The following is a 692-nucleotide window of genomic DNA, read 5'->3' as shown; positions in this document are numbered from 1 at the left end:
TAATAACATCACCATTGATCTAAATTCTAAATTATTACACATAGGTGTTGTTGTTTTTTTCCCCTTCTCGTTCTGAAAGTTTTTATTTGATTTCTCACGTGTGTCAGTTTGCACCGACACCCAAAGCACTACCATTGCTGAGTGCCAAAAAACATCCATTGCTGCAGCGATAGAGTAGAGGTTGCTTTACGTGTCACTTCAGTGATGTATGGGTATTAAGGCGATCTATATTGCTCTCCTTTATTATTTTACTTGTTTTAGTCATTTGACTGTGGCCATGCTGGAGCACCGCCTTCAAGGTTCATTTTTAATCGAGCAAATTGACCATAGGACTTTTTTAAAGGTCTCCTACTTATTCTATCAATCACTTTGGTTGAACTGCTAAGTTAGTGAGGTGTAAACACACCAACACCGGTTGTCAAGTGATGGTGGAGGACAAACACAGACACAAAGACACACATACAGTGTCTATCTATCTATCTATCTATCTATCTATCTATCTTCATCATGGACGGACGGTAGATACATCGGCTCCCATGTAAGTTCCATTTTTCACTTCTTAAAAGACCCATTTTCTTTTTAAAATTTTGTATAAGTTGTGTATAACACAAAATACTCCGGGAAAATATATTTTTCAAATCGGAAATAGCTCTATTTAGAGCCTTATTTCCAAAAATTCAAAAACGTCTTCC

Source organism: Octopus bimaculoides, chromosome 8 (genome assembly GCF_001194135.2).
Source record: "Octopus bimaculoides isolate UCB-OBI-ISO-001 chromosome 8, ASM119413v2, whole genome shotgun sequence".
NCBI lineage: Eukaryota > Metazoa > Mollusca > Cephalopoda > Octopoda > Octopodidae > Octopus > Octopus bimaculoides.
This window is presented reverse-complemented; position numbering follows the sequence as displayed.